Source organism: Vespula vulgaris, chromosome 1, assembly GCF_905475345.1.
Source record: "Vespula vulgaris chromosome 1, iyVesVulg1.1, whole genome shotgun sequence".
NCBI lineage: Eukaryota > Metazoa > Arthropoda > Insecta > Hymenoptera > Vespidae > Vespula > Vespula vulgaris.
Window position 1 is genome coordinate 7,623,400 of NC_066586.1, and position 27,237 is coordinate 7,650,636.

Sequence of the window (27,237 nt, forward strand, 5' to 3'; positions counted from 1 at the left end):
ACGAGAACAAGTTCGAGTAATATAAAGATAGAACGATTCGTGTGAATTACCAGTTATGGTGTTCTCCAGTTTCAGACACAGGCGTACATGTATAACATGATATCATTAAGGACAAACGAATGAACAAACCTACTGGAGTCATGGCTCGTTAATCGTTATCAATGCTATTAACTGATAACCGATCGATACCGCTAAAAATTTACTAATAGAAACGATTTTTATTTGAATAAATACGATTTATGTAAGAATTTCGTGAAATTTATTAAAGCATCCTGCGTCTTGATAACGTTTATTTATAATTTAAAGATTAATAATTAAACATAAAAATTCCTTATATGCATACATATATCCGTCATATTTTAATATACATACATTTCTACGCGACTAGAAATCGAAAACGCATCTTCGGTCTCGTCGACGGGAACTAAGCAAACACTGTTAGTCCGCTTAACTTCGACTCGTAAATAAGATTACATTTGAGCAGACTATGGATTTGCAAACAGTTAGGAGCGTAAATGACATCTTCGGTACACGTGCTCGTTCGTGCGAATACATCCAAAGAGAATCTTCTTGCTCTCTTTATCTCTTTACATTCTACGCCAGTACGTATAAAGAAACTAAAGAGTTAAGTGAGTTTCAAAAATATACGAAAATAAGGCCAAAAAAAACGAAGCACGCAGCGATATCACCGATGGTATATCTACGTGATAAGAAACCAAATTTTGTTTTTAATGAATCCTCTGTTCATTTTTAAAATAAGCTATTTCGTTTGTTTACGCTATTAAAAGTTATGCATTTTGTTTTCCTTTTTTTTTATCTAAAACATTATTATTGTATATGTTGTTATTATTATTATTGTTATATATTATTATTCTAGTTATGAAGTAAATTTTTAAAAATCGATTTACTACTGAGTTTTTGATGAAAATATTCTATTATTATTTAGGAGAATAACTTTTATACGATATCTAACCTTCGCTCAAATTGAAAGTACAAAATATCCATAAATATTCTCGAACTATAAAATTTAAATCTATGAAGAACCAATTTTAATTCAATTAGACGTGTATCACTGGCCTTATAAAAACATTAGTTTTTTTTAAACTAAAAAGGAAAGGAAAATAACTTTATATACATATTAAATGCAAAAAGTAAATGTAAAAGGTAAAACATAGAGTAACGAAATATTGTATATTAAATTCAGAGGAAGTAATTAAACGAGGCAACGCATATAAAGTCACTGCATTTAATTATATTTAATGAATTTGTACCAGAACGATCGAGATGAGTTTGTGAAGAGACACCTGAAAAACATTTACGGTCGTACGCATTTAATAAATAAATCAAAGATGAAAACAGTCAAAATGAATAAATAATATATATGTAAAATTATGCTTTACCGAAGATAAAAAAAAAGAAAAAATTTACAAGAGTCCAGGAAATTCCATTTCGATATCGAGAAATTTTTATAATTTTTCATAATTTCATATTTTCAAACGTGAAAAATATATTTACTTCGAGTAAGATAAAAAAAAAATTAGAATTAACCAAAAAAAAAGCAAATAAAAATTAAATTCATAACAATTAATAACACTAACTACAATTAATAAATACGAGCTTACTGGAAGAAAATGAAGAAATAAAAATAATCAAAAGAAAAAAGGAAAATAAATGAAAAAATGAAAAGAAAATTAATAAATAGAAAAGAAAATCAGTCGCGTGGAAAAATGTTGATGTTCGGATCACCGCGCGTAAAGATCGATCGCTCGATCATGGTTCGAGAGGAGTCGGAGGGTCGTAGTGGCGCCATCTGAGCGGTAGCAGGCAATACTAGCCCCCTTGCGATCATGTGTTCGCTTCAGTATGTTGCGGCCTCTGCTAAAGCGCGGTCGTATCCGAGTTTCTCGAGCGATTGTTTTTTCGGTCGGGACGATCGTCATCGTCGTTTCTTCGTCAATTCGATCATTATAATCGTCGGTATAATTTTTATCAACGCGGACCAAGTACGTCGTCGACGTAATTGTAAGCAGTGTTACGTTTGAGGACGAGTCACCGAAAAAGCAACGAATCGATTCGATAGATCGCAAGCAAGTGTGCTCGACCTCGTGACCTTCGAATCGTCCGATAATATACGCGATCGCGTTTTGTCGGCTAGTACGGGAGTATCTTCCAAAGAGGAGCTAATAGTAAGAAAGAAAGAAAGAAAGAAAGAAAGAAAGAAAGAAAAAAAGAAAGAAGAAACGAAAACAAAAAGAAACGGAGAGAACGAAAGAAATAAAGAAAGAGAGAGATAGATAGATAGATAGATAGATACATATATATATACACACACATATATATATACATAGTAGATAGATAAAAGGAGAGCAACGTTCTCCTTTTCTTAATGCAGTGTTCTTATTCTTATTCCTTTTCTTCTTCTTCTTAATTTTCATCTTCCTCGTAGAGTTGGAAGTTTCGCGGCTCCGAGGCCGCGTTCTTCCGCGTTCTCTCCTCCTTTCAAGTGAACGCACGCGCGCGCGCGCAAGTACAAGAGCTTCCTCTTTCTTGTTTCTCCGCATCGTCATCATCATCATCATCATCATCATCATCATCATCATCATCATCATCATCATCATCATCATCATCATCATCGTCATCTTTCTCTCTTTCTTTCTCTCTCTCTCTCTCTCCCTCATCATAGTAGAAGAAGAGACGAGAGATACTCCGTTGATCGTGCGCGCCTATGCGAGTGAGTGCTATACCTTCGTTGTTTTTTTTTTCATGAAGATTTCATCGGATTATCCATCGACACGCGTCGTATCATACATCGTACATACATACACGCATACGACGAATCAACAAACAATAAACAAACAACAAACACACAACACTTAAATATAACGAGAAATAAACGTCATTGAAGAAAAGAAAGAAGAAAGGAAGAAAGAAAGAAAAGAAAGAAAGAAAGAAAGAAAGAAAGAAAGAAAGAAAGAAAGAAAGAAAGAAAGAAAGAAAGGAAGAAAGAAAGAATATAGTACAACATTAATAAATCGGAGAAGATAGTGTTACGCTGGTGTTGTCGGTGTTACTGCACGTAAACCGTCATCGAGTAGTATCATCCATCTCGCTCTTTCTAATATCACTCTCTTTCTCTCTATCGCTCCTTTCCGGCGAAGAGTAGAGAAAGAGAAAGAGAAAGAGGTGGAGGAGGAGGAGGAGAAGGAGAAAAAGGAGGACCAAGTTCGCCGACTTTTTCGCGAGGATGTCGAGGTAGCCTACCGAGCTTCCCTCCGAGCCCTCGCGAATATACACACTCGCACGCACTAACACATATATACCCGTCCACGACGAAACACACATCGACGAAGCACTCCACTCTCTTTCATCCGCGGGATTGGATTACCATGCTGGACACGGCCACGAGTCGCAGGTAACAGAGAACCGTGTGCGCACCCTACCTATCTCTCTCTTTCTCTCTCTTTCTTTCTCTGTTTTTCTCTTTATCTCTCTCCGTTCTCCCTCTCTTTCGATACACACTCTTCTCTTCTCTGCTCTTCTCTTTTCTTCTCTTCTCTTCTCTTCTCTTTCTCCTTCACCAATCTCTATCTTCGTCTTTCTCTCTTCTTTCTTCGTCCATCGACTTGAAGCAGCATATTCTCCTCTCTCTTTCTCTTTCTTTCTCTTTCGTCGTCTATATCTGTCCATCCTTGTCGCGTTCATTCGTATACTCCTCTCCGCCATCATCATCTTTCCTCTCTTTCTCTCTCTCTCTTCTTCTTCTTCTTCTTCTCTCTCTCTCTTTCTCTCTCTCTCTCTCTCTCTTTCTCTCTCTCACGGTCATGGCACGTCCAACGAAGAAGAAGAAGAAGAAGAAAAGAATCTTCGTACTCCGCTACCACGCGACTCCTCTCGACTCGATACATCCGCTCGACTTGCCGCCTCTTTCTCTGTCTCTTTCTCCTTCTCTCTCTTTTTCTTTCTCCTTCTCTCTCTTTCTCTCTCTTCCTTTAGGAAAGATATCTCGAAGTCGTCGTCTCGAGATCGTCTCGAGATCATGCGGATTCGCTCTCTTTTCTTATCTTCCGTTTCTCTATCTTTCTTCTTTCTTTCCCTTTTTCTTCTTCTTCTTCTTTCTCCTCTTCCTTCTTCTTCTTCTTTCTCCTCTTTCTTCTTCTTCTTCTTTCTCCTCTTCCTTCTTCTTCTTCTTTCTCCTCTTTCTTCTTCTTCTTCTTCTTCTTTCTCCTCTTCGTTCTCCTTTTTCTACTTCTTCGTCCTCTTCGTCCTCTTCGTCTTCTTCGTCTTCTTCTTCCTCCGATCGAGAAATTCGAATCGGGATGCCACGAGCACGCGCTCTCGGATGCTTTCTCACGGTTTTAACCCTTTGCACTCAAGCTATTTTTAGACCTGGTTCTCGGCCAACTTCGATTTCTTCCTTCGATAGGCCTCTCGACTTCGTAGTGAAAGCTCTAACCTATTGGATCTATCTATCTTCTCTCTAGTTTGTAAGAAAAGGATATTATCCTTGGTTGTTGTTTTTGTTTGTTTGTTTTTTTTACTCCCTTCCTCCACTTCTCTTTTTTCTTTCTTTCTTTCTTTCTTTCTTTCTTTTTTCTCTTTTTTTTCTTCTCCCCTTTATGTTTTATTGTTATTCTAACAATAAGTTTGAAGATTTATACTCTCGTCTCTTTCTTTTTTGTATAATTGTAAGCTTCCTCTCGAGAGTCACGTGTTCTGGACTTTACATATGTATATATATATGTATGCATATATATATATATATATATATACACATATACATATACTTGGAAATGAGGCGAGACGTAAATATTTGAAGTTCACTTTGAATTGTATTCGACAGGGCGATGGCTCTGAGTATGTATGTATGTACTCATACACCGACAAGAGCTTGGCAATTTGATCGTTCGACCTATTGAGAACGTATGTCTTTATTGTTCAAATAATTACGAAACAAATGTAATTTAAATTGATGTTAAAAACAGAAATTAATAGACGAGACTATTTAAAAACGAGTAATGTACATTCGATATCGTTTCGTTATTATATTGATAATATTCCAATATTCTTTTTATATTAATAATGTACTGATAATAATTATTAGTATGATTATTATTAATACGTTATTATTAGTATATTATCAATATAAAAAAATATATAATAATTATTTTACTATTAATATATTAATAATATATCCAATAATTTTTACTTATTTGTAAGTCTGTATAAAGCGATATAATATTTTGAAAATTGGGAGATTATTCTGAATATTAAAAAAAGAAAAAAAAAAGAAGAAAAAAAATTTATTCTTATGCAAACAATATTTGCATAAGAATTTCATATTGGATTTTGTAATCTCCTCTTAAAGCACGTTTGAAATTTTTCCACTCGAGTTTTAAGTATGTTACGTCTCAAGAATGAACGCTCGTCTGGCTTTACTCAAAGATAAGGACGATTAACAGGTGATTTTTATTTCGAGCATGATGAAAGGAGGATGATTATCGCGATGGATTACGTACTACGTTCGTTATTATATCACTTTTCAACGATCGTCGTATCAATATATATATATATATATATATATATATATATATATATATATACACATGTATATATATGTATATATATATGTATGTATGTATGTATGTATGTATATATGACGTCATCATTATCAAAATGATCATCGATAGGTGCCATCGTTATTACGAAATCATTTTGGTTGCAATTCATTAACGTATTTCTTTATTTAATTATTATATAGCGTAAAACAACGTGTCGATCACAAAATTTATATATATATATATTTTTTTTCATTATCATAATCAATTATATATGATAATTGGATATGATATCCTCGATAAAATAATTTAGTCACTTTTGTTTTTCTTAATTTTTGTTTTTAAATAATTTTGCTAAATAAATACTTGCGTTGTTTTTAATAAATTTACATAAATTTGTTTGCGAATGAAAAAAAAATATATTTTGTTTTTATCGTTTAATTCACGCGACATTGGCGTAAGAATCACAGAGAACATACAACAGAACGTACCGAGTCCAACGAAGAACTCCATGCTTAACAATCTTAACAAGGCGCAACGATCTCCTTCGAGCATTATTACTTCACGGTCAAGAAACTCTATTTGCTTGGTAGCTTAACGAGCGATAACTCTTCGACGTTTAATCGTTCCGCAGGACGGTTCGTCGCTCTGCGAGTTTTCTCTCTCTCTCTCTCTCTCTCTCTCTCTCTCTCTCTCTCACTCAGGTGCAAATTCAAGGTTGTTCAATTGTCTACATTTTTCATTCTTTTTTTTATTATCATATCTTCAATATCTCTTATGCAATTTCGTGAATGTATCGGTATTCTTACTCGAGTTTGAAATAATCTTTAAATAATGTTTACCTCATTAATATATAAAGATCTTAATTAATTCAATTACGTTTTAATAGAGAATTCATGCAAATATTACAAATATTTTATATTTGTCTAAATACATTTGAACAATATTGTATTATATTATATAAATATTTCATATTTTCATTATATATATTGTATAAATACATATTTTATATTTCTAATATTTCATTTCATAATAGAACATAGAAATCACATTCGTTGAAAACTCAGTTGTTTACTATAAAATATTTCGGGCAATTTTCGAAACATTGTTTCTTATAATTAAACATACTCATAGAGTGATGATTAGGTAAAGAAAACATTGGTAGTTTCCTCTCGTATATGTTTACTCGTCGTCAAACTACGCGTTCAATATCTTCATAAACACATAGTAAGCAATATAAGTTGATGGTGTCGGTGAGAAGAGAATATAAACTTTAGTCTCGCTGCTGCTGCTCCAAAGAATAAAGGTTTCCCGACTTTCTTCTGCTTCATCGACTACATGGAATCCGAGGACTGTTCCTCCTGACGCAGATATTTCTTTCTCTCTCTTTCTCCTTCTTTCTGTCTCTCTCTTTACAAACGCAAGAAACAGCACGCGTTTCTTCTTAGAATCGATAGCTTCTTTTACATATTTCTTACATATTTGTTTCTCCTTTTTTTTCTTTTTTTTTATATATATTCTCAGAAAAAGGAATACACGATCGTGTAAGAAAGATCGATATTTCTTTTGTTGTATTTTCCAACAAGCAAAGGTCTTCCCTTATGTCAATATTTCTAAAAATATCACAGTACTAGAATGTTTATAGAAAGGTCGTTCGATAACTACCACGATTATAATGAATGAATAACTTATTATTGCTAATAACGAGACTTATATGTATTATATTTCCAATAGGTATGATCGGTTAATTTATTCAAAAAGAACACGAGGATTCATATAAAAATCCAGTGAGTATAATTTAATCATTAATTATTAATTATATTGTAATTATGTATTATTAGTTATGCTTAGAAATTATTAATAATATTACAACAATTAACGATTAAATTATTCTCATTGGATTTTTATATAAATCCTTGTATCCATCTGCTATTTTTTGTACAATTTTTTTCTTATTATTATAATTAATAATGGAATTTAATTATTACATTCATATCTAAAATTATATTTAATAATTAACGATTAAATCCTTATTATAATAATTAATTACAAAATCACTCTTTACTAAATATTTTTCTGGCTCTTAATAATGACTTTTGTTCGATAGAATTGCTCGATGGAATATTATTCTTAAATAATAATAAATTTCTTAACTGTGTATATATCGTACGTAATTATTCGTTAAGAAATGTTTGGAAATTTTCAGTTACTTTACAAAGTGACGAAAAAAAAGAGATAGAGAGAGGGAGAAAGAGAATGAGAAAGAAAGAAAGAAAGAAAGAAAGAAAGAACGAAAGAAAGAAGAAGGAAAGGAGCAACATTGGAATCCGAAGTATCCGTGCCTTCGACCTCTTAACAGAGATTTACTTAACGGAGAGATAAGCCCGAGACGAAGGAACGTAAGAGGCTTTCTATCGGGATTCTTTCTCGCGGCACTAACGACCTACGAGAGCCACTACGAGATTGATTTACGTCGATCCGATGACTCTCGCGTGGCTCCGCGTGCACCGAGTTTCCTCGAAAGAGCTTCCTCGTTCTTTCGAAACGAGCCTGGCCCGAGTTACTTTCATTTCCTGCGGTCCAACATTTCTTTTCAATTTGACGATTTAGTAACATAACTTATTTAATTACATTAATTATAGAATAACCGAAAACGTCGCATAGAATTTTCTTATTCCGAATAAAAGCGTGTTAATAATTAACTTTTTATAAATGTATCTTCAATTTATTTTATAGATACATACACATACGATTATTTAAATATTTCTATAGAAAAATAATTATCGAAAAAGTTCCGTAAGATATCAGAAAAATTCATAATCCGCAAATTTCCGACAAGATCACGCAAATTTTCCACTGTTACGTAGTCCGACTTTTGCGAATCGGAGAAATGGTATATAAATCTTTGCTCGTGTATACGTTGAATAAATCGATCATCCGACCTTGATCAATCGTTCCTGATACTTTATTTTTTTAATCGCTTTGAATACATACGTCATGATATCGCTCTCGTTCTGGACGGTTCGTTAGTATCATGTATCTATATATATAATCGATTGGCATTCGAGGAAGATTGATTTTTCTCGAGTATTCGCACGTGCCATGCGGATGTACCGTTAAGACGGGATCTTGTTGACATGAGCCGAGCGTGATCTTTTCGTCTCTTTCTTTCTCTCTCTTTCTCTCTTTTTTTGTCTCTCTCTCTCTCTCTCTCTCTCTCTCTCTCTCTCTCTCTCTCTCTCTCTCTCTCTCTCTCTCTCTCTCTCTCTCTCTTTCGTAGATACGAAGTGACACTAGAATAATCTGAAATGCTTTGTAACATTATTTAATTTAATTAACTAGTCACATACACGTTGTACTTCTTAATTAATTTCTTATTTTATTGTTTTGCTAGAAAATTAATTGTCAGTTCGTATCTAAATGTTCGCTGTAAGTATAAATTATATTACTTAATGTAGTATAATCATAGATAATTACAAGTTCATCTGTAAGTATCGCATAGCATATAATTTATTTTTAAACATTAGTAAAAATTATTTTTTTCGAGATTAAAAAGAAAGTGAAAGACACGAATAATTTACATTTGCAACGAACTTTATCCGGTGCTGTGCTCCATTATCGATGGAATCCGTGAATGTGTATATGAATTCTTTGGATTCGTGACCTCGAGACGTTAAAAAAAAAGAAAAAAAGAAAAAAGAAAAAGAGAAAGAAAAAAATATATCATACGGAGCAACGACGATTATTTTTAGCCTCGAGTGTTATCTTCCCGATAAAAGAAGGAAAAGAAGAAGGAAAGAAGAGAATATGAAAAAAATGGAGATATCTAGTTGGTAGAAAATTTGAACGAGACCGAATGGTTTCTATTAATAGACTAGAAAACCGGTTAGCCTGTGTTATTTTCGAAGGAATTAGAATTAATCGTCGCATAAATTAAATCCCATCGACGATTCTAACGATACCTAACTAAGTTTTTTATTACTTCAGCAATATATTTCCCTTAAACATATTTCTTTCTATCTATCTATGTATTTATCTATTTCTCTCTTTCTTTTCCATATTATTGTATATATCGATAAATATATTCAATTATTCGACTTCGTCAGCGAGTTTCATTGAATTTGCAATTGCAATGAGTTATGATTTGATTAAAACAAATTTGCAAAAAATCAATATACGTGTATAGGGAAAAATTTAATTAACGTACGAACGAGATTTTGTCGTTCGAAAATATAATATTAGAACGTAATCCCTTCGTTAAAAAATTAAATTTGTCGATTCTTTGGAAAGAATAATTTATTACTTCTCTCTCTCTCTCTCCCCCCCTCCCTCTCTCTCTCTCTCTCTCTCTCTTTCGTTTTCTTTGTCTGAGACAACGCAGACAGAGAAAAATTTGCTTTCTCGTCTCGTTCGATCAGAGGTCGTCTCTCAATAAACATTCTTACGATTCTCAATGTAAACGGTAAATTCTATCTTAGAAGAAACTCGAGAAGAGACGAAGAAACAGCACTCGACTTCGTTAACGAGCTTAATTATTTCAAACCTCGAACGTTAATCTCAAGCACTCTCGAGATATTTTCTTTCTCGTCCTCGCTAAGAGTTACACGTACACGCGACCAATTTTAATTCGTCAAATCTGTTTACGCGACGTACATGACGGGAATCAATTGTTAAGAGGGAACAAGAGGATCGACGAATTCTTTCTATGAGGAAAATCATCGTCCTCGTTAACGATTAAAAGATTAAATCTTACACGTAATCGTTTTCATTCATTTTAGAATTTCCATTTCTTATAGTATTTTTATTTCCTTCATCTATTTTATTTTCTATTTTTTGTCTTTTTACCCACTTTGTATTTTTACTTTGTTTGTGTAAAGAAGAGAAAAATCAATAGATAAAAAAGTGTCATTTTCTTTTTTTTTTCTTTTTTTTTCTTTTTTTTTTTTTTTTTTTTTTCAAATAGAATTAACAACGACGAACAAACAGCAAGAACGTTCAAAGATAATTGACATGTCTTGACAGGCTTTTTAGACGTATTCCGCGAATCAGTCATTATATAATAATAATAATAATAATAATTTTCCTTTTTTCTTCTTTTTTTGTATTAAAATTTTTTTTCTTCATTCAAAAAATATTGAAAAAACGTACGGTGATATTAGGCATGTCGAGAAAAATTTCACAGATGGCCCTTTTACGTGACGATCAAACAAAATGCTATAGACAATCTAAGTTAATAAATCATTTGTTTATATAAAAAAAAATAAAAAGAAAAAATAAAGAAAAAATAAATGCATACAGAGAGAATGACGTTCGTTTAAACTACTTATTAGAGAATATTCCTGATACGAAGAAGCACGGCTATCTTAGTCTCTTTGCCGTCGCTCATCGTAGGATTCAAAGAGCTTGGAAAGAATCGCTCGAGTCAGCTGGCAATAATGCGATGGCCTTCGCGACTATCGAACGTTAACCCGAGCGAACGAACGAATAGAAGAGAGAGAATTATAGTTGGAACGATTTCTCGAGAGCATGGAAAGTGAAAACGCGTCATCGTCACAAACGCAACCACTGACATCTCACCTACCGTTCAAAATACATATTTACATGTTTGGTTCTTCTTTTAAATTGATTCAATATGAATAAGAAAAATAAAGTGGAGGATGGAGAGAAAGAGAGAGAGAGAGGGAGGAGAGAGAGAGAGAGAGAGAGAGAGAGAGAGTGTGTCAGACAGACGAAATTGAGAAAAATACATAATTAAAATCGTCGAAAGAGTCATCTACTATTGAACATACATACATATGTATATATGTATATATGTGTGTTTATACATATATGTGTTTGTGTGTAACTGTGTTTGAAAAATTGTAGTGGATATTGTGAGCTATGAATTATTTATTTTCTACGTTTTTTCTGTCATGTCACTTTATTAGAATCTTCAATAACATTTTTTTCGTACACGAGTATGTTTAGTTATATCTTTTTAACGAGTTTCTTAATTACGATCGAAAAGGAAAATTGTCGAAAATATTTATTCCTGTGCTTAGAATATATATACATGGAATATATATATTCCTGCGATTAGAATATGTACATATATACAATTGGAGAAACAGAAAGAATTTAAGTTAATTATTATTATTAAATACTACGTTGACGATTAGAAATGAATTTGATTTATCGTGAATGATATTAAAATAATGATTATTTTCGTTTTCTTTTTCTTTTTCTTTTTTTTCATTTTGTGAAATCATCAATCACAAAGATGCGATTTACTGAAAAATGCTTCAAGTACGTGAATTGCATCCATAAAAATAGAATGTTATTTTTATCAAATAATATCTCGTAGCTCTTCGTACAATCCTCTATATCACTTAGTATTCCTTCCTTCTCGCAAACTTACTCGCAGACTTGAAAACTCGATAATATTTACTTAGAACTGTGCGACCTTTGGCGTTTAACTTTGCTCGAATTCGAGAAAAATACCGATCGTTACGTTATCATTTTAACTTATACACTTTATGTATTTTTTACTCTTCTATGACCTAGCTTTATTCTCAGTAAAAAAAAAAAAAAGAAAAAAACAGAAAAAATAATAAAATGTGTTACACAAAATATAAAACTTGAACTAGTGTAACTACATTATATTATACTGAGTATAATTTACACTTCAGATATAAATTAATAATTAATTTTGTGACGAAAAATGAAATAAAACTTGAAAAATATGGGTATATGAGTTTATGACTGTAGAATTATGATTTCTTTATGGAAGGTTTTTATTCATAAGATGGTCCATTATTTAATCTTGGATACTGATATATATGCATATGTTTATCAATCTTTTGTGCGATTAACACAATTATTGATACCGAAAATAGTTTTATTATTATATCTACACGATTATTTTTATTAAATTATAACAATTTGTTTTGAAGAATTAAACCAGCTTAACATATTAAAAATAACGTTAAAATATTCGTTATGACAAATTAAGTGAATCAAATTGACTAAAATATTATAATGTATCATATGAAAGAGATTTTTATTTTTCTTTTTTTAGAAGATTCTGTAATGAATGATAATTCGGTAATAGTAATTGCAAATCTTTTCTATTAAAATTATTCAAAATTTCAAGGAAATATAGTGTAACTAAACATACGCATAATCTACAAAAATATTCGTGAAGAAAAGAAAAAAAAGTATTTCCAATTTGATTATTAATTAATTTTTTACGGAGTTTTTAGGCTTCTTGTACCTACTTTAGTACATCTTTTTCCTGCTCTTAGAAGCTTCAATCGCGAGTTTAGTAATATGTCTTAAAACGAATAACAACGCGTAGAGCATAAGTAAACATTAAATAACGAGAGTGCACTCACGTGCAACAAACCATCGACGATGACGTACTTAGAAGAGCCGCGCGAGATCGCGAGCACGCTTGTCTCGAGATCACGATGTTTCTTTCATCCGAGAACACGATTAACGATCCAAGGATGCGTTTAATAAAACAACGTGACACCAGCTATCGCTAATCATTTTATACTTCTTTTTTTTCCATTTTCTTTTTCCTTTTTTTTCCTTTCCTTGAAATTTTTCATTGACAAATAATTATCTCGTATAAAGATATAATAATGTATGACGATATATATTGTTTAACGATTAATTTATCATTCCAAGATGACTTTTCAATGACTTTTCAAAATTATAAATTTCAAGGACATTTCGAAAATTGTATCTTAAAACGAAATGATCGTTAACGAAATAAGGAAGGTTTTGTATCTTTTTTTCTTAAGAAATAAGGAAGGTCTTTTTACTTTTTTTTTCTTTCCAGTAAAATTACTATGATCTTGTTCGAGAAACATATTTTCTCTTGATAGAAACGAAAAAGGAAATTGTTCGAACGTTATTCCAAATCGAAAAGAAAAATATTGATCGAACGATAGATCGAAGGTAAGACGAAAGTATAGATAACGGACATTGTATCTAGCTACTTAAATAACACAGAAGTAATATGGCGAACGTATATATTATACATACATATGCTTATTATATCAACCTGTATTTTACGTTATCCATTTTCTCGTTTGCGAAACGAAGTACCGAAGCGATTCAAAGTACCGGCCGGAGGCTGAAAGAAAAGGAAAGAATCTCACGTAGGTTTGTACGAGAAAGAGAGAGAGAGAGAGAGAGAGAGAGAGAGAGAGAGAGAGAGAGACAGACAGAGACAGAGACAGAGTATTGTGAAGCTCCTCGAAAAGAAAAGAGAAGTGCAAAACGTGTGCATATTCTCGACCGATCGCCTTCCTACCCTGGAAATCCAGTTATTCCTATAGTTATAAGGATGTGTGAGAGAAAGAAATATATATATATATGTTATATATAACATATATACATATATAGAATGCAACATGAAAGAGAAAGACAATACGATGAGAGCGAAACTCACGCGAATCCTCGACGCTTTGCTCTCTTCTTTTCTTTTTCATATCTTTGTCCGCTCCTTGCGGAGGAGAACGACGACGAAAATAACCCCATCACGATAGAATATTACGGCACTTTGTGCCGTTCGTGAATAAGAGAGAAACGAGCTCGGTTAGAGAAAGGATCGAGAGGAAAACTAGGAATCGTGAATAAGAGAATAAAAGAGATTTATAAATAGATAGATAGATAGATAGATAGATAGATATCTTTATCTTGGTAATAATATTGTAATTAAAGATATTTAATCGTTATGAGGAAAGAGTGAGAAGAAAAATATAAAACTCTAACGAAAAAGAAAGCATGACAAATTCTAAATGATTTTCATAGAAAATCGATCAAACAGGAAAAAGAAAAAGAAAATATTGATTACTCAGAATATTACGAGAAAGGAAGATTTATTATCTCCATAATGCGACGTTGAAATCAAATAAAGAAAAAACAAAAAGATAGAAAGAAATACTAATGATCGTCGTGAAGAAGAATCAATATAAAAATGGTATATTTTCGATGGAAACATTTTACACGTCATATTCTTTAATTAGTCGATTAACGAAATTGTTTAAACAGTAGATATAAACATTTGAAAATTTTTACGAATCCGCTAATCGTCCTGTGTATAGAGGAAAAGTTAAGAAAAAGGACGAGATAATGTTTCATAAAGATAAACCTTGGTGGCTCGGTTGACAGAAACGATAATTCAAGTACGTACGTGATAGTTGACGTGCTCCTGCTAATGAGAAAATCAAGTTTCACGACGAGTACACGCAATTACGTAAAACCCACTACTACTGCGGTCGATTCGAGAACGTTTTATTAACGGGCTCGAGAAATTTATGTTAACACTTCCGTACGTGCTCTAATTATCTCTTTTCTTTCTGAAAAACAATCCTTCGTTTATTGTTCTATTTGTTGCTCACTATTATTCAATTCAAATTACATAATCTTTTAACTAATAAAAAATTTCATTTAATAAATCGATCTCCTTCTAATTCTATGTATATATGTATTCCAATCGGTCTCTATCTGACAATTATAACTTTGATTCGGAACAATCAATTAGTTGACCTTATTAATTTCAATTAATTTATTTATTCGAGCATTCCTATCTTTATTAATAGTATTTCATTTTTAATTAAAATAAATGTCGTACATTCATATTCATCATTTTTCGAATATTTTTCCAATTAATTTCGTAGAATCTCTCGTAAGAATTTAACGATAAAATTATTAAAGAAGTATGCTTCGAGATTACTTTGAAAAGAGATAAACCTATTGAGCGATAAACTTTGAGCAACTTAATGTATAAGATAATATGAGATAACGAATCAAACGTGAAAATCAAATGAAGAGACATTAATTACAATGAAAAGTACGATTGTAATTGTAAATATACATACATATACATATATACATACATTTGTTCGAGAGGATTAGCAATCGGAAGTACAACGTTGATGTGCTCGTCGGAACTTATTCGCCAGTCCAAGTCACATCTGGTTCTAATGTCTTCTTCTTCGTGTCATACGAGTGTATAATACGTACTACGTACGTACATGAATACACGTACATAGGTACTTGAGTCTTTCACGAATAAGAGTGTTCACTATATATAACATATAAAAACGAGTAGGAAGCATGCTCTATGCTGCCAGCATGTCTGCCAAGAGAGTTCTAGCCGAAGAGATCCGAAGTTTACCGAGTTTTCTCGATTTCATTGAAGAGACACACGTGTGCTCTCGTATGAGTATACTATTTTTCAATGTATGTTGTGTTGCATGATATGTATGTATGTATGTATGTATATATGTATTTATGGATGTAAGTATGCATGTACGTAGGTATTTATCTATGTATACATGTATATGTTTAGGTGGGTGGGTGATTGTGCGTGCATCTGTGCGCGTGTAATCTCTCTGTCTCTCTCTCTTTTACACGCGGAACGTACGTACGAGGCCAGTTCCATAAAGTCGTCGTAAACGTCGATTACGCAATGACGTAATATAATAATGAACATTGTCCCTGATGGTGGAGATTCCAACGTATACGTAGTGGTTTCTTATTAACGCGCTTGTATGCAATTGTAGAAACGTTTTTTGATATCATCGGTATAAAGACAAAAAGATAATAATAATCGTGCGAAGGAAGAAGGTTTTGTAATTTTTTCAATCTTAATTTATAACATTTACATCACCGTTAACGATTCGAATTAATTCCAAATTGAAATAGTATGTTAAACGGAAGTGACGGCGAAGAAAAAACAACGTAACACGTTTCAATCAGAAAAAAAAAGATAAAGAAAAAAAGATTTAAGTAAATCATTATTCGGGATAATAATTTTTTGTAATGCTATGTAACTTTTGAAATCACGTCGATCATACGTATATATAATTTCATCTGTTTTTTTTTTTTCTTATTTCTGCCATAAAATTATTGGTTCATGTCTGAAGGTTAATACTATAATTTATAACGAGTTATAAGTTTCACTTGTGTGCGTTATAATTCTTTCTTTTTTATTTTTTGAAACGCGAACAAAAATTTATAGAAGATTATGAAGGAATAAAGGAAGAAACAGAAAGACAGAGTATAAGAGAAAAAGAAAAGAAAAAAGAAGCAGAGGAAATGAAAAAAAATATATGAAAAGAAAAGAAAGAAAGAAAGAAAGAAGGGAACGAAAGAAAAGTGGTCGATCGACCTGCTCGTAACAAACTCGGAGCAAACCAAACCTACCGGTCCTACAGCTGCTTACCTTCGTCCTCTTAGCTACTACTATTACCTACTACTACTACTACTACTACTACTACTATTATACTACATCTATTCTATACTATTCATATACCTGCAAGAAAATTATTTGTGTCTTTTGTGACCACCTCACGGTCCCTTTTCTTTCTCTCTTTGTCTTATCCGATGCATCGTGCTTAGGGATAGTAAAATCATCCACGCCCTTTCTCCTTCGAGCCTTTCCTTTGAACCTACGTGGGTGTTCCCTTGCATCTTACACGTACATACACATATAAAAATATACACGTGGATACGTATATGGATACGTGTAAGAAAAAAACGAAAAAGGTCTCTTCTTTGCCCGAAGCGCGTTCCAACTAATCGACTCGAATGTTTTTTTCTTTCGTGCCTTCTCTCATCGTGTGCGTGAATTCTGCGTGAGCAACGTAGTAGTGTAGCGTAGTTTGGCTCTCGTTCATTCAGAAATCGCGTGTGAAAAACGTTTGAAAAAATGAAAAAGAAAAAAAGAAAAGAAAAAAAAATGAACACGTGAGAACGGAGAGAAAGGATCGAACAGTTTCTGCCAGCGGCGACTACTTTGCGGCGGCCCTTGCTCGTGCGCGAGTTATTATCGTTAGTTGTAGTGGCGAAGTTCTTGAGAAAATGTGAATTTAACGTTTGAAATGTGTTTATTTATTTATTTATTTTATTAGCTTCATGTACGTGAAGTTTTAAGAGAAATTTATTACAATTGTTTAACGTAATCATATATAACTAGATATATCGATACGTTGAAACAATTTTCAAAGGATATTAAATATTCTTATATATTATATCGATGTCTTTTTTTGAACAAACGATCATGTCGATAGCGTAGATATAAACGTATATAGTTATACTGCAGAAATTTTTATTAAAAATCGTTATAAATTTTCTCAACGATCTAATTACATATTCGATATATAATATTATAGATAATAATAGTGCATAATTTCTAGTAGAAAAAGAATACATTTATTTCGTTCTATTTCATTTATTTATTTATTTATTTTCTTTTTTTTTAACTCGTACAACATACAACTGAAACACCTCTTTGATAAATAAAAAAAAAAGGATATAATAAGAAAAACGGAAGCATTTCACGGAAACTCGTGTGCCTTATTTACACGAGTAAGACCCGATAAGTCTTCCATTACGGTAACGAGCGTAGAGAGACAACAGCTTATTACCTTTGACGGCTGAAACGAGATACTCGCGAGATAAATCTGATCCTTATGCTCTTTTTATTCTTACCCCTTTTCCTTCCTTCCGTTTATAATCGAACTCGTAACTCGCATTTTTATCGCTCCACCGAGGCGGCTACGTAATTAAAGGGCGATCGTTCTTTCGAAGAGGAGAATACGAATGGGGGAGGACAGATGGAATTAAACGAGATCGGAAAGTTGCTTCTTAAATATATCACTTGTAATTCTTTTTTTGTTAATTTGCTCTTTATTTCTATTTTCATCTTTTTTTTTAACATTTTCTTTAAAACATCGATTTGTAACAAATTAAGTGATTCTTTAAAATATTGACTTGTAACAAATTAAGTGATTCTTTAAAACATCGACTTGTAACAAATTAAGTGATTTATTTAACATATTTGTAGGATATATACTTATATATTTATAAAGTATACGATCATATAACATATCATATTTTACTTAAAAATATAGTAAACTTTTAGATAAATAATTAAGGCGGAAATAATAAAAAAGAATACATTGTCGTCATCATTTCTTTCATAAAGTTTATTTAAATGTGCACACATTCAACTATATTAAATTTATTAATATATTACGATTTAACAATCGTATGTATTTAAGCAATAATAGAGTGATCTGATTGCAATAATATTAATCCGAAAGATATCAAATTTCTAAAGACTTTTAATTTTGTATGTCGTTTCACTTTTCTTTTAACAAAGAGGGAAAGAAAAAGAGAGAGAGAGAGAACAAATCGATTAAAATCGTCGGCATGCCAACGATGGCTGACATAATCCGAGGCTGGTGTGGCCCGAGCTCGAACGCGATTAGAAATCCATGAGTGTCACCTTAATTGATGTAATTACGTTTTACGGGAGTGACTAGGCATGATCGAGCTTTGACGGACGTGACACGTGCCAACAGGTGTTTGTTCTCATGTAAAAATGAGAAACACTTTCAAACGTACGGTAAAATTATAAACGATTGGCTTACGTATGTTTCTTTCCGAGAATTTTTGTTCGATATTCATCAGACGTTAAAAAAAGAAACACTTACGTAGAAAAATATAATCTTATCATAAAAAAATATATTTTGTTGGATAACAAAAGATTTAAATTAATCTTTCGATTTTCTTTCAATGATCGATTAATTTTATTTGAATATTTATTTCACAATATTTTTGTATTTTTTACGTATATAATTTCTCTTTGATCCTTTTGTATTATTTCGTTGATTATATGATTTATAAAGTATCGATAACGAAAGATTTTATCTATAGATTTTACTCAAAACTCATCGCAATCAATGCCAAGGCCGGATATCGGATCGGTATACTTTGTCTTCTAATTTTCTAAGAAATTAACAGTCGTTTCTCTATTTTTCTACGAAGATATAAAAATTATTTGATATCATTTGACAGACATATGTATTTTGATGTATGTATCGATATAAATTTATGATACCTTATCACGCAAATATTTAATATCTAAAGATACTGTATCTTTCACACTCTAATGCACGCACTAATGATTTTCTTCTTACTTAATGTATAACGTTGTTGATCTTGATTTCAGGTGGCCGTTAGCAGCAGTTCAGGCTGAAACTGTGAAGAGTACGGATTGGCAGCAATATGAATACAAAATAGCGTTGAGACATCGACTATCTTCCTGCTGAGGCCATTTTGCCATGTTGTTTAGGTAAAGATTAAATCCAGAATCGATCGATCATGATCTAGCTCATTAACTCAGATGTATATATACACATACATACATATATCTATATTATATGTATTAGGAACGCATTAACTTTATTTTAATTGACTTATATTATTAATTAACGAAATAGATTTAATGATGGAAAGACATATTTTAAGTAAATGTTTTTCATGTTAAGTGAACTATAATGCGACAATTAATTTTTTTTTCGATAAGTGTCATTTACAATTTTTTTTCTTTCTATTTACAAACCTGGAAGATATTTGATCTGTTTTAAAATCACTCGATCGGTTCACTTGACTAAGATAGATATACTTGATTAAAATTATATATAATTCAGATTAATTAATACTTTAAATGTATATTTTCGATGTATACATGTATAATTCGATGTATAAATTCGATACATATACATATATGCATACATGCATACACATACACACACATATATATGCAGATTATAAATTAATATAATTCAGAATAGTAGATATTTGGAAGATAAATATTTTTCATATAATTTTAAATCAATACGCATATATAAAAATGTACAATTTATTACTAAACAAATTAATTTATCTTTTCACATAAATACATATATATCTAAGTTTTTATTTATAAAATACCTATTATTCAAAATTGTATAAATTCATAATTCATATATAAATGTATGTATGTCTGTGTATGTGTGTGTGTGTACACACACACATCATTCGCGAGAAAGACAAGCTGGTTGTCGAGCTCAAACAAACTATGTTATAAATACGTCTTATCGGCGAGCATTGCCATACTATTTTAACGAGTTATCTCGGTCCACGTCCGCCATGAAACTGCAAACACGTCCGATTTCCTCTCTTTCTTTCCGTCTTTGCTCTCTCTCTCTTTCTCTCTCTCTCTCTCTTTCTCTTTTTTTCTATTACTCACTCTTTATTTCTCTTTCTCACACACTCACTCACTCACTCACTCACTCACTTACTCACTCGCTCACTCACTCACTCGCTCACTCACTTATAGAAGAGTGCAATCGTGACGTGGATACGATGAATATACGAGGAACGAGAGAAAAACGTAATATTCAGATATTACGGTCTCTACGCCGCATAAAACTAGCGCGATGAAAAACCGCGAACGAAATGCGCACGCGCGCGCTTGCGTGCGTGAACAGACTTGATATTTTCGCGCGAATGAATCTAAGGATCACTTCAGAAAAGAGAGCTAACGTTCAACATCTCGTTGAATATCGTGAGTCGTGAATTCAAACTGAACATTTCTCGAATTCTATGAAATTTTTCATTGATTTTGTAGCCCACGAGACAGGTTCGTTAGATAAGAATATTTAATAATTTTCTTTTTTTTTCTTTCTCTTTTTTTTTTTTAATCACGTCCCTACTATCATCGATAATAATTATTACACTTTATAAAAAAAAAGTACATAAATTATTTTTATATTATAATTATTGATTAATGATGAATATCTCCAATAACATTTGATTACCCTATCGCAGTTATAAAATACACGAAATACGTTTCGTTTCCTAAAAAAAAAGTTTCGAAAAGAAAAAAGGCATAGAAAAAGAAGAAAAAGAAAAACGATTTAATTTAATTTTCATTCGAAGAATATATTTTTTCTGAAATATTTATATCTTTTAAGAATTTAAAACGGTCTTTATTGAGAATAACATTATACTTGATTATACAAATAGAGTATCGTAAGAAAAAAAGAATGTGAATTTTAAAATCATCTGTTTTTTATTACTCGTTACCATTGAATTTCTCTTGGCCTCGTTCAAGCCACAAGATGTTTATATATATATATATATATATATATATATATATATATATATATATATATATGCATACGTCTAGATACATATACGACGAGGATAACATTATAAGGATAAATTGTTTAACCGCTCGGAACGATATATTCTATGAGTCGACTCCCACGAGTACCAATTCAGGTATCAGCTCGGTCACTTGACGTTTCTTAAATTAGAGACCCCTAAGCGCCCACGCTGTGAACTCTGATGGATGGCTCGTTCGGGAACGGAATGACAATGACTCGCGAAAAAAAGGAAGTTCCGACGAGGAAACAACTCTTCTTTACTCGCAATAACAATCAAATTCGTTCGTTCTTCTTTCTAATAGTCGCGTCGAATATTGAACAGGTTAATACAATATTTCGTTATTTAGTTCGAAGGATGTCTTAATAGTTAAATGATTTCTTCTGTTCGATAATAACAAAAGTATATTAATTAATAATAGTAAGATGTGATTAATGTGTGTCAATTGACAAATCAATTTAAATCAAATTCCTTAGGAAATATCAAAGAAAACAAGTAAGAATAAATTTCTTCAACGATCATCGAATTCATTGAAGTTTTAAATTTAGAAATGTTTATCGGCTTCGTATCTTATCGTCTTCTCTCTCTCTCTTCTTCTTTTTCTTCTTATTTTTCTTTTTCATTTTTCGCTTCTCAGAATCGAGCGACTTAACTTAAGTCGTTATAAAAATTGTTCGATCATTCGCAAGTAACGAATCGCGTAACATCGAAGCTGATGCAAAAATAATTAGATTTACGACAGCGAATAACGTCTTCGGAAAAAGAAATTGATGGAACGCAAAGCCAACAAAATGGATTCCTCGTAGTCGTAGTCGAATTACGGCATCGAGAATCCGGCTGGCAGAGTATTTTCTCGCTGCATATCGCGTTGTCATCATATAATTTTGATCCTCTTGCGTATCCGATTACGTAAGTTCCGCAACAATTACGATTTCGTGCTTGTTAAAAGGTCGTAAAATTTTTGGAATTCCATGACTTTTCATTTATCGCATAAACATAAACACTTACGCATTATAACTATTATCGTTAAGATTTATAAACTAAAAAAAGAAGAACGAGTCGATGAAAATTAACAAAAATTAATAGCCATCGTACGTAGATAACAAATCATTGAATTACATAACTTTTTAATGCATAATATATTTTTATAGAGATACATAAGAATATTTTTTATTCTATATTATATAATATATACATATATAATATTAAATAATACATAATATAATATCGTATGATATTATATAATATTTATACGAAATATATATTTTAATCGTATAATATCTTTTATGAAATTTAACAAAAAGTTACATTGTTTAATATCAATACACTTGGAATGCTGTAATTCTGGAATCACATGCGTTCAAGCGATTAAGAAAAGATAAAAAAATAAAGAAATAAAGAAAGAAGAGAAAAAAAAAGAAAAATACATAAGAGAACAAGTCACAGAGAACACACTCGCGTTTATTTTCTTCGAATATAATCACACGATTATTCCCTCCCAAGCGATCTAGAAAGCAATGCAATCCTTAGAATCGTTTATATTTTCTAGGAAATGTTCGAAATATAGAAAATAGGATAGACAGACGTATACGATAGATACAATTTGTTATCGTATCTCGCTTTGAGTATGATCTCGAATAGTGAAGCATTATTATAAAACGTCCTAGTCGAGTTCGATAATGTATCAGTTCTCTCATTTGTTGTCGATTAAAGCTGAACGAGCTTAGGAACGATTTTAATGAGTAGTATACTCTCTTTCGCGTATTCGTCCCGGCGGATTTAACGAGTAACATCTTTTTATACTTACAGTCCTGGCTAATAAGTGTCATTGTTACTAAATTAGTGCTCGTCGTCGGTGAAGAAAAAGAAGAAGAAGAAGAAAATAAAATAAGAGATGAAGAAGGGGAAAGGAATAGTACTACGTATACGTAGTGGCAGAGACCGGTCTGTGATTCTAACAATTGAAATTCGCCACCATTCGTTGCTCTTAATTGTGCTTATGTATAGAGAACGCTCACATTACTGGCCTAGAAGTACCGAAATAGACGTTTACATCACGTGCATTAGAAAAACGTCACAACAGTGGTTCTCAAACGGGCCGTATCTTTCGTCAGAATGTCCGATCATTATCATAGATCCATCATTTTATAGTCTCAAGTTGTTGTGACAAACGGATCCAAAATTAAACATTCGGATATAGTAGTTTTTTTTTTCTTTTCCCTTTCTTTTCTCTCTCTCTCTTTCTCTCTAATTTTATGACAAGCTCAGTTAATGTACAAGTCGGAATGAAAATCGTTCTCTTTTTATTACACTTTTTTTCTTAATAATTAATCGATGACCAAGATCCGTTTCTATTTATCAGAACGATCCGATACTTGAGCCATCCCCTTCGCCCTCGCCTATTTCTCGCCCCCTTCTCCTCTGTTCCTCTCCCCTAGACAGCACAACGTCATTTTCACCGCATTATATCTTTTCATTTTTCCTTTTCTTTAGATTTTTTTTCCTTTTCATTTTTTTTCTTTCTTTTTTCCTTTGTTTTTTTCTTTTCCTTTTTCTTTTTTTTTTTTATCGGTTTTCAACTACTGTTGCTCCCGATGGCGCATAGTGTATCGTATTACATTCATCTATGTAACTTTATAACGCGGTCGACTATTTCCCAGTCCCAATCGTAAACCGCAACGTCGTGTGTCGGTAGTCGCGATCGACTCGAACACATGCTCTCGAAGTGGTCGGAAACTTGGCGGATCATTTAAATATTCTCAGGCGTGCGAGAGAAAGAGAGAAAGAGAGAAAACTTATGATTTACGCATGGTTACGTAACAAGTAACATGAATTACGGCCGAGCCAAGCAAGTGAAATTAGAAATTCTATGTGTCGGAATAAATGATCGTTATTTCTTTCACCGTCGGCGTAAAAATATTCCGTAAGCCGAGCCTTTTCCGTGATCGTAAGTTTCATTTTCCAAAGGAACGATAGCCAGGACGAATCTTTTTCTTTCTTCTTTTTTTTTCCTTTTATTCATTTATTTCTTTCTTTCATTTTATTTTATTTTATTTTATTTATTTTTTTGTTTTCCTTATTCGTTTTCTCGAGGATTTTTCTGTTTTAAAATAAGAAATATAATTTTATTAAGTTCGATTTGATTCATTAACTTATTAAATTTTATCTATTTCTTATTCGATTATAGAAAATATAATATATGTTATTCGATATTATAGAGTAAAAACAAGAAGAGACATATAGTGTATCATATTTTCATCAATCAATATGAATATCATTGAAATTTTTATTGTTTGCCTGAATGAAAATAGAAAACTTCGAAGACAATAAATATTTAAGATCACGAACGAAGAACTGCTAAAAATTTTAAGAAATTTTAATAACTGTCTTATTAGATCGTTTCAATATCTGATATAATCTCTCTAAATAAAATTGAATGGCCGACGTATTTCTTGAACGGTAACATCAAGGTTTAATTCTATTATATTTTAGAGTTAATGGATTATGGAAGTATAACAGAAATAATGATAAAAACATTTAGAAAGTATTATTATTCTTACCATCGGCTAACAAGTAGCTCATATCGGAATGTTTTATACAGCTTTAATAATGTTCACGGCACCTAATTATCGATCACCTGTTAAGCGCATCATCGATTTTACGTTCATTTACGTGCATCGACGAGCATAATTAATGACACTTATTAACACGCTCATATACGCCTCCTCTCAAGAGATATTTCATTCTCGATCACACGATAGATTTTCTTTGTTGAAAGAAAAGAAAGAGAGAGAGAGAGAGAGAGTCGCGTAAATAGAAACTACAATTTTATTCGAGAACGAAATAATCAGAAAAAAGGGAGAGAGAAAGAAAATAGTTTATCATCGATCACGATCTACGATCATTTATATTTTATTTTAACTTTTTTGACCTTTGCGCATACTCTAACGGCATGAAATTTCCGTCGTTTATCATCGAAAGGCAGAAAGTAGGAAGCACATAGAATTCATGGGAATTTGTAATTTTACGACGTAAAGTCATTTGGTATAAAATAATGATCGTGATTTATGATCGACGATAGTCCGTCCTGTCGCTTGATCTATAGTACATACGATCTTAGAGAAATATTACGATATAACTGTACTCGCATCTTGTCGATCTCCTATCCAACGTTTATATATGTACATCGAGATAACGTCTCGAATTGTCTGAAGATCGGTCGAATACCTCGGAATCGTAAGAAAATCAAAATACCTAAATACTTACGTATTTCGACATAGGTATGTGTATACATTCAAGGCATACATACATATGTGTACACCTATATATAAGTACTGTCACCTCGTTAACTAGTTGTAAATAATTTCGTAAAGTTGATTTCGATTGGCTGGTAGCCAAACGAAATCCGGAGGAAGTAAAGGAGAATGTTTATATTCAGACGTTCGGTTTATCGCAAAATCGACGCGTTCATCGAGCGAATCGGCGTATATTATCGTGGGACGTGGTCCAAAGAGATTCTGGCGCCGGCCGGCGTGAGTTAATTGAAGGGAACGAAGAAAAATGGTCCCTGTAGAGATCGGATATTCTCGTGTATATATCTATCTCTTTCTCTGTCTCTCTTTCTCTCTCTCTCTCTCTATAAATATATATATATATATATATATATATATATATATATACACACACGCACACATGGAACATCCTGTTTGACTTCGAGGGAAGCATAAACGTTGTTGAATCGGAGAACGACTTCCTCTAGGAGAGAGACACAATAGCATCGATGTCGGATGAATGAGAAAAAAACTCCCTCGTTGATTGCTTTTGTTAATCATGGTCCTTACTATATCTTAAAATTGTTTCAGGCAACAGCAAACATTCTCGTGTTTTATTTATTTATTTATTTATTTTAGTTTGTTTCATTTTATTTTGTTTTGTTTTTTAATGAGATATGACACGATCTTTGAAGCCTAAGAACTCTAGAAGGAAGTTGACTGTGAGCAGGTTTTTCTTATATACTTAGAAAAAAGAATAAAATGATCCATAAGATTAGGCTTGATGCATACAAATTTATCACATTCACGAATAATTTATATTCAGAGGAAATAAAAATTCTTTAACATATATGCAAATAGAAAAAAAATATTGTTTTATTTGAAGTAGTCTAAGGTCTTTAGAGGAAAGTCTATTGTGAGCAGGTTTTTCTTATATGATTAGAAAAAAGGAATAAATTGATCCATAAGATTAGCCTTGATGCATATAAATTTAACATATTCTCGATTAACTTATATTCAAAGGAAATAAAATTTCTTTAACGTGTATGCAAATACAAAAAATATTTTTTACATAAATAATTTCAATTTTGTGTGTGTGTATGTGTGTATATGAGGAAGTTACGCAGCAAGTGTATTATACTTAAAATAGTTTCGTATAAACAGTTCTTTACAATTTTTTATTTAAAAAGAAAAGGTACAAAAGAAACGTGCATGCAATGAATAAGTACACAAGAGTTATTTTATTTTCTTTCATTGTATAATTAAGTAAACCACGCATCGAATTCATTTTATGAGCGACAACGTAATAACAAAAACGATACGATCGATTTCAAAGTTCGTATTTGCGTTTCGTGACTCACGCGAAGATGTGGTTTAGGAAATTCCGCTTGCCTTCACTAAACTCGTTACGCGTC

General features: G+C 32.0%; 1 protein-coding gene across 5 annotated transcripts in view; it reads left to right on the forward strand.

Moving 5' to 3' along the window:
• The first annotated feature begins 1,847 nt into the window (after positions 1-1,847).
• Positions 1,848-27,237, forward strand: part of LOC127063917 (receptor-type guanylate cyclase Gyc76C-like) — a 73,159-nt gene continuing 47,769 nt past the window's right edge. For 3 of the 5 annotated variants that reach the window (XM_050994248.1, XM_050994240.1, XM_050994279.1), the window contains exons 1-3: positions 1,848-2,186; positions 2,770-3,412; positions 19,570-19,692. The gene's annotated coding sequence lies outside the window, so the exon portion shown is untranslated. Of the gene's footprint in view, positions 2,187-2,769; positions 3,413-18,745; positions 18,959-19,569; positions 19,693-27,237 lie in introns of those variants that run through there. The other 2 variants (XM_050994269.1, XM_050994258.1) reach the window with 2 other exon arrangements.